Source organism: Tamandua tetradactyla, chromosome 13, assembly GCF_023851605.1.
Source record: "Tamandua tetradactyla isolate mTamTet1 chromosome 13, mTamTet1.pri, whole genome shotgun sequence".
Taxonomy (NCBI): domain Eukaryota; kingdom Metazoa; phylum Chordata; class Mammalia; order Pilosa; family Myrmecophagidae; genus Tamandua; species Tamandua tetradactyla.
This window is the reverse complement of record NC_135339.1, coordinates 67746426-67754493: the sequence shown is the minus strand read 5'-3', so window position 1 is coordinate 67754493 and position 8068 is coordinate 67746426. Positions and strand designations below refer to the sequence as shown.

The 8068-nt window shown below is 36.8% G+C and overlaps 1 pseudogene; it reads right to left on the bottom strand.

Moving 5' to 3' along the window:
• Positions 1-626: 626 nt before the first annotated feature.
• Positions 627-1441, bottom strand: LOC143653420 (proteasome subunit alpha type-2 pseudogene; annotated as a pseudogene).
• Between the last annotated feature and the right edge of the window lie 6627 nt (positions 1442-8068).

The following is an 8068-nucleotide window of genomic DNA, read 5'->3' as shown; positions in this document are numbered from 1 at the left end:
AGAGACAGCATTTTCCTGCCTTCATGAGAGTGGATTTCTGGGCTCCCTTCGTTCTGGAGAAATTGATGCAGTATGCTGTGCAGCTAGTTCACACTGTAAATAACATTTTGACTTTGGGCATCCTAGTGAAATATACTTAAAAATAAATCAGATGGTGCTCTAGGCAATGATAAATTTGGAAGTTGGTACCTGCTATGGCTTTGCACTCTGTAGCCATAAGGCTATGCAGCCCATAGGTATTCCTCTTTAGGCCATAAAAAATAGAAATGTGTGTTTGCAAATTATTGTGTGAATTTTTTTCCTTTGCTACTTCATGCGTGGCTTTCCTGGGGATGTCGATAGAGTGGGTTAGCAAAATAAAGACAGATGGCAGGGAAATAATTCTGAAGTTGTTGTTTTTTTTTAATTGCAAAGCAACTATTATATACACACAATTGCATTCATTCCTTTTTTTTTGGAGGGGGTGATTAACAGTTTATTAGGATTTGTAAGTGTCATTTTAAAAATATCAGTCCATTAAAGCACGTAGATACAAGTATGCAAAAAGTCTATAAAACAAAACATACTTTAATCATGCTTGAATATGTAGATCATCTGAAATTCCAGACTGTTCAGTCATTTCATTATTATGCTATGGCAGCCAAGTAACCCATGACTGCAGTTGGAGTAAGCATCCTAAATCCAGTTTCATTGCAGATTCCAACTTCTATGTTATTTTCTGTCATTTGCCCTTCAAATTGGTTCTGTAGGGTTAATATGACTTAACCCTATGAATGGCATTCTCAAGTTCCAGATCTTCAGTACATCTTTTCTCCAGGAAAACTTTTCCATTCACATAGTTCTTTCCCATTGCTGTGACTTTCCAGACAAAATAAGCACCGGATGGATCTGATGAGATAAATATGGCCATCCTTCATCCAGCTCCAAATAAGTAAAGAGACTCCAAGTGGACAAACACCTCCTGACTGGGTATTATTCTTGTATCACAGAAACTACATTCTGTATCAGCCAAGCTGTGGGCATGGGTTCTAGGTAAACACGATAACATTACTAAGGTAGTTTCTAAGCTCTGTGCACAAGCACTCTGTATACAATCTGGGCCCATGCTATTATACACCAAACCTATGTATTTGGTAATTGGTTCCACTTTGTATGCACTTCGTTCGTCATACAGAAGGGACTTCTGCTTTTTCTCAGTTGCCAATACCACACCATTTGCAGCTTTAATTCCCACTGATGGGGCTTCCCCAGCTACAGCAGTGAAAGCATATTCAATCTGGACAAGTTTACCAGACTGGCTGAATGTAGTCAGTGAAAAATAATGTAACCACATTCCACCCTTTTTACTCAGAGAGCTCCATTCATTCTTAACTAGAGATACTGCCATTTGCTTTTTGCTCTTCTTGGAGTCAGTTAATATCTTTTGTCCAAATAATGACATGATTGTTTTTATCAGTGGATGAGTAAGGATTTTGTTACTCTTTCAGTCTCTTCATTCATCTGAGAAGGCAATGAATGTAACCAGGCGCTCAAAGTGTGGGGATGAAATCAAGGTGTCAGAAAGTAAGGTGTAGAAATAAATTGCAAAAATGTTCTCAATTCTCTAACTCTCTCACTATCTACACCTTTTGTAATGGAGACTTCGCAGTTCCTTTCATCAAGCGGTAGAGTCTAGCGTCTCCACTGCTGGAATCTGAGCCTTGTGACTTGCTTTGACTAATGGAAGCAGCCGATAAGATAGGGACCAATTATGAACTTAGATTGTAAGAGGTCTGTGTGTTTTTGTGGTATCCAAGGAATCTGCTACTACTACGTCAACAAGTCAGGACTACCCTGCTGGAATATGAGAGGTGACATGGAGAAGAGTCCACTTGTCCCAGCTAAGGCTACCCCAGAACAGCCGATAGCAAGCCAACCCCAAAACATATGAGAGAGCCCAGCCAAGATCAGCAGAGCTGCCCACCCAACATATAACTGACTCAAGAGGATGCTTGAGTGAGCCCAGCCTCGCCCAGAAAAATCAACCCCAGAATCATGAGCTAAGTGTTGGTTATTTTAAGCTACAGGGTTTTGGATTGCTTTCAATGCAGAAACAGCTAACTAAAATATGTGATATAGAACCACTTGCTAGTTAATTGGGCTGGGGTTCAAATTCTGGCTGTTGCATGCAAAGGGCTAGCTTTGCAGAAGGCTTAACCTAATTTCCTCATTTGAAAAATTACTACTACTAATACCTACATTTGTGTTGTGTCTAAGGAAGAGAGATTATATATGTAAAACATTTGAGCCAGAGTATGTGGTAGCTATTACACTGAAAGAAAAATACGTAACTGTGTGTGAGGAAATGGAGAGAGCAAGAACTAGAGAGAGAAGAAGAGAGAATGAAAGAGGGAAATCTGGTATAATGGAGCACAGACAATTCAGGTCTTCTTCAAACTCCTCCTATGTTTACTATCCATATGCATACTAATATTATTGGGTTAATAGCAGCAAAAGCTAAGCTATCATTTATTGAACCCATAATATGGTTCAGGAACTGTGCTAAGTTCTTCAAAAGCAATTTTTCATTGAATCCTCACAGTCTTCCTATCAGGCAGTTATTATTATTACCCCCATATTACAAAGGAATGAACAGAGGCTTAAAGAGCTTAAGGTCCTGTCCAAGGCCACATGGCCAGGAACAAGGCCCCAGAGACTGGTCCTGTGGGACATTACGTTCTTGAACACCTGGCATTACAGCTTTCTCCCTACGAGACCACATTTAGTGGGTAATCTGTATTTTACAAACCTATCATAATGGACCAAGAGAAGACTCCCCTCTAATCAAGGAAGCTTTGTAAATCAGATATGTCTTAAGTGCACATTAAGCTTCATAAATCAGGCACATCCTTGAGAATGCATTAAGCAAGGTGTTAGGTTCATCTTTTAAACATCAGGGAAACTGGGGACTTAGTTCTCAATGACAATCCCTTTGTCTTCATCCTTCTCTTTGAGGAAAAAAGAGATTCTTTGCATTAGAGTCAGAATTTGGCAAGTTGGCAGGATATATTTTCTGCCATTAATGCAAGAACTGGGTTTTTTTATATGAACGAGTTCAGGAACATCGCTTTGAATCAGAAGACAGAAATCACTTATATGTTATTTTAACTACCAACACATTTGTTATCTGACATCTTTCCCAAATGGAAAAAGGTAATCTAAAGCAAACTCAGAAAGCCCAAAGGATTTTGATCTCTTACATTTTGAATGTGGATGTAAGGGACGGAATGTGTTTTATTTCTAAGCCTTGACTGACTCCCCACAATCCTGAACTGTCATTTTCTTTCCTTCAACATATTACTCTCCTCATCATTACAAATTCCAGTGAAGAAATTTGAGTTGCAAAGGCTTACGCTTTGTTAAAACACCAGACTATGAGTTTTTCAGGCTATACATTTGAGCTGATTTGTGATCTCAACTGAGATTACAAATACTATTACTATTTGCTATTGAACTGTTTTATGATTTCAGGGCATGATCTAGGTGAGTCCATCTTTGAAAATTTTACTCACCTTGTCTTCATATAATCTGTGATTCAGAATTGCAATGAAGCACAATGATTTCCAGCAGCTAAAAGAAATCTTATACTAGTTAAAGTTTCAAGTGACCCATCTTAGATAAAATCAAATGCACTTACAAAATTACTCTCCAAAGATTTTATGCATGGTCCAGAGTGTTGCCCTCTCAGAGAGAAAGAGCTTCTAAGCACAGCAGGGTTTGAATTGATAGCAAGACCATTACACAGCCAATTGTAACATAACCAAAGAAAAATGAAAGGCATCCTTTCTTTTTTCCAGAACCCAAAATTCTAATGTATAAAGCTTAAAATGTTTCAGTCCTTTTTCTTATTTTTATCGTAGGATGGTCTCCCCATGACTTAACCAAAAAGCTCCTCCATATCAAAGACCACAAACTTAAATGCACCATTTTTGCCTTCCAGAAAGATCTGTCCAGCAGCTTCCTTCTTATGCATTATTTATTTTTAAATTCAACTTTACAATTGACTTAGAAAACCTTAAAATGGAGACTTTTCTGGAAAGTCACAGACTTCTATTTATTTTGTTGACTTAGTGACAATACCACATTATAAAACCAAGAATACTTTGAAATGAAACAGGCGGTTCAAAACATATTAGCCCATTCATCATTTACAAGTGGCATTTCTTGAGTCCCTACTATTGCACATGTTCTTTCACATTCACCTTATTCTCATTTAATCCTAACAACTATCCATTGCAGCAAGCCTAACTCTCTTCATTTTATATATGAAAACCTGGAAGGAACTGTTTAAAAATATGTGGCACAAAAAATGTACTAATATAAGGGTTCCAGCCCCTATGCATCCTGATTTCCTGTTTCTTCCCTTACATCATGTTGCCTTTCAGAGCACATATGTTATCGATTCTTCTTCTCCCTTGAGAACTTTAAGGAGTGATGTGACTAAAGTAATCTGATTATTATTGACCATAATTCTACTCACAATTTGTATATTTTATCCCTACTATTTTTTAATATTTCCTCTTTTTTCTTGCTATTTCATAAACTTGTTTTTCATACTGTCTACATATCTGCTCTCCTAGGAGAAAAAAATGCACTCCCTCTACGCAAGAAATCTTTCCACTACTCCCAGAAGCCCCAGGTTTTTGCCTGTTCCTTTAGGAGGCAGATAATAATCCAGTGACAACATAAATAGCTTTGTATGCAAAACAGACCTAGGAAAACAGCAATACATGAGTAAAACAGGAAGAGCAATGAAGCTAAAAAAAATGCAGTCTCCGTCCATCGGTGTCTGGCTATATGTGTGTTTGTGCATGAAATACATGTTGTGAGGCTTGCATTTGATTTGTACAACACTCGATGTGCTTATCAGACCCAGTGAGTCCTCTGAGAGCTCATAAGAATAGATAATTCAGGGATACTAGTCTTTACTCTTTCTTGTGAAATTATCAGGTATAGAGTTCTCCTGCTTTCCTTGTAACACAACTGTTTTAGAATACAAAAACTCACTTTTGAACACAGCTCCTCAGATTTCACAAATATCATCAGGACAACAATATGAGTATAATTACAAAGCTAGATAACCTGTCCCAGATCGCACAGAGAATTCAACTCCAAGTGAGATCTGACTTCAATTCTCATGATCTAGAACCACGTCCAGATTATTCTCAACTGAATCTCCAGCATCTTACACAATATTTAGGACATGTCTGTGCAATAAATATAGATTAAATAAATGAATAAGTAAATGAATGAATGGATTTATGGCTAATTACTGTGCCTCAGGGTCATAACCTTTGTTCATATCATATCTGCCACTTCTGTAAATGAAGAAATAGATTTGAAAGAGATGAGAGCATAAATTTCTCCAATTTTGCTATTCTAAATGTGACTTGGATCAATGTGGTTAGAAATAATGTCCCATCTAAAAGCAAGCACAGGGTGTATGGCCACATCTGCATTAAAAAATCAGAGCCCATCCTCTTTTTATTTTATGCATATGCTATATGACTTTTGATGATTCACTTTTTCTGAATCTGATGTTCCCATCTTTTGAAGAACTTGAATCCTTACATAGATAAAGGATGGTAGCTGTGATACAAAAACATAACCAACCCACACTGTAAGCTTTCAGGGAAGTAATTTGAAGTGACTATTTCAAGAAATTAATGAAAGGCAAAGATATGTACTATAATTTTGGGGGACCTTTAATGACTGTACGATAAGCATTGAGATAACCAAATAGCAGCACTGTTATGAAAACTTTATCCACATATATAAATTCTCAAGGACAATTTAATAACATTTGCAATTAAAATTATTCTCCAGAACTGGAAGGACGGCTTTCAATTACATGTAGATCATTGGATTCATTTAATTTACATGACTTGTAAATTTGAGAGCCTGTGCTTCTAAAAATAAAGTCATGAAATCCTTCCTGAATACACACAACTCCATTAACAACTTCCTTAATTAAACTTATCAACAGTAAATACATTTGATTACAGTTGCTATATATCATGCCTTACTTAATGTTTCATCTGTTTTATATACTATCACTGGAATCTCCAACTCTTGCCTTCGTTTTCATATATTAAGAATTAATAGAACTTTATTTGAATTTACGTCCCTTTCATGGGGGAAATTTGATGCTCTGTATTTTATTCAGAAGCATTTGCACAAAATCAAGTTTATACCATCCATGCTGGTTTCTATGGTTTCTGTACCAAGTCAATGTAGTTCATCAAAATCCCTATGTCAATTGTCTGTAGCCTTGTCTATATCAAAAATACAGATAAACATAGCTGGGTAGTTCTAGCATACCTTGAGGACTTTACCCATGATCAAGGGTCAAAGATGTTGAACTTATGAGTTTTAGTCATAAAAGCAAACAAACAAACAAAAAACCCAGGCAGTTAGTCAATCCACATCAGTGGGTTAGTTAAGACAGGCAGAGGTCAATGCCGGTTGCCCAGGTCCAGAGTCTTAGGGAAAGGATATAAAGGGAATTGCACTAGCAAATGACAGTGAACTTTTAAACACTCTTGGCTGAATGGGTACTGTTGGGATTTGTTATCAAAGTAAGAGTAGAATATCTACTGTGGAAAATTTCTTTCAGATAGAGGTAGGAAAAAATAAGCTAATCTGAGAGAGAGGCTCTTGCTGCAATTTTGCAGCATTGTCAAAGCATCACAGAACCACCATGAGAAGCCATGAACTTGGCCAGTTATTTTTTACTTTGTCCACCTTCTATACCATTCTTACCCTCTGGAGATGCTATTGCAATTTGAAATTCCTTCAAGCATTATTAATTCTCAGTATGGTGAAGTCTCTAAGTAAAATTACACTATGGGTGTCAGTGTACAAATACAAATATTAAATGAAGATTTTACCAGAAATTTAAAATAAATGCCATCCCCTTCCTCCTCCTCACCCTCCCTGCCAAATAAGCAAAGTGTATTTGCTTAGGAGCTGAAGTAGAACATCTAGGTGTGGTTTAAGAATTAGTGATTTCTCTTTCAACTCCAATGAGTCCTTTTAGTACACTCTGTATATGTGGGCATGGCCCACTGACAGAAACAGACCCTCTGGCGAGTTGACAAATGAGCTCTGTACTTAAAAATGATGAAATTTCTTAAAATTACTTCCTAATTTAAAATAAGCACCAAATAAAAGAATATCTAGCATTCTCTATGTTTCTTCAAAAAAGTTACTTAATATAATTACCCAGAGTCCTTGAGATTAATTAGGGGTAGCTCTGGGATTCAGGGCTACCAGATGTCTTTTTATATGAGGATTCAAGGAGCTTCCTGAAATGAATTATTCCTGGGACAAGTGACCTATGGCTATAATCTTGTTTTGATAGCAGCAGGTGATTATGAATTCAGCATAATATTTGTCATATAAACTGTTCTTTTGCCCAACTACTAGGATATTTGCCTAGGGTGGGAACAAACACATACACATTCAAAAGCATGCTAAAAGAGTATCTATCTACAATGTCCATGAATCACTGAGCTCAACCTATTGTTAACAGCATCGGCACCGAGGCATCCGCGGAATTACTGGAATTATCTGTGCTAGCACCAGTGCCTTTGGTACCTTTGGTAACCTAGTACTAGAGAGAGAGACTATGGGATAGAAGAATACCTGGAAAGTATGGTATTACAGAAGACAATAAAAGGAACTTTCAAGGGCTAGCAGCTTGAATATCTACTGTATTATATTTACTGTATTATAATTACATACAAAAAATTATAATGCAGTTGATAGATGATAGATACAAATACATTTGGATATAGATAGGCATACACACATATGTATATATACTGTACATACCATATATGATATATGTATATATAAATAGTATACATCTTAGAGGTCAAATAAGAAGTCTGAGAAGTATATGTGTTGGATTTCCAAATTGGAGAGAGAAATGTGGGTGGAGTGACACATTCTCTATTGTAACAAAAGGGAAGCATGTAGGTAGATAGAGTATGTGGTAGTGGCTAGATTAGAATGTATAACAGCA